The following is a 751-nucleotide window of genomic DNA, read 5'->3' as shown; positions in this document are numbered from 1 at the left end:
ATCTCGGCTCACCGCAACCTCCGCCTCCCTTGTTCAAGCGATTCTCCTTGCCTTAGTCTCCCGAGTAGCTGGGATTACAGACGTCTGCCACCACACACAGCTAATTTTTGTATTTTTAGTAGAGACAATATTCTGAACGCAGAACAGGTGGAGGATGGGGCTCTGGCGCCACCTCTGCGGAATCCCAAGCCCGCTTCGCATAGCCAAAAAAATGTTGCCCTATCGCTTAAGCCTCAGAGCAGGACACAAGCATTTGTGCTGATCAAGGAGGCAGAGCCTTTAGCGCTACCATCACCCTGGGTATTGATGCGCTCCGGAACCCGTGGGCGGAGGCAAGCCAGCTATTATGAGGCTTAGTAGTAAACAATGCACTAAGATTAGTAGACAAATGAAAAACGATAAAATTTTACAGATTACATAGAACCAAAACAAACTGTAATTTCGACAACATAGCGAGAAAAGAAACCGAAATGAAACGGACGCTAAGCAAACCTTGCAGAGAACGGAGCGCTACAGATTGCAGGGGTTAAAGAGGCTTCAGGGGCCAAGAACGAACTGTTTCCAGGAAATGAGCATTGCTGCCACCGGAACCTGTCCGCTAGGGCTCTGCGCTACTAAGACCTCTCTAAGGAGAAACTGGCAGCGCTGGGACTCAGCAAGCGCTGGCACCCAGCGGATTGCGCTGGTGTTGCCAAACAAATATTTGTTTTGGCGCCGTAAACGGTACTGCTAGAAAGAAACTGCGGGCTCT

This window comes from Cebus imitator, unplaced genomic scaffold (assembly GCF_001604975.1).
Source record: "Cebus imitator isolate Cc_AM_T3 unplaced genomic scaffold, Cebus_imitator-1.0 Scaffold80, whole genome shotgun sequence".
NCBI lineage: Eukaryota > Metazoa > Chordata > Mammalia > Primates > Cebidae > Cebus > Cebus imitator.
The sequence above is the reverse complement of the archived record's forward strand: the minus strand, read 5'-3'. Positions refer to the sequence as shown.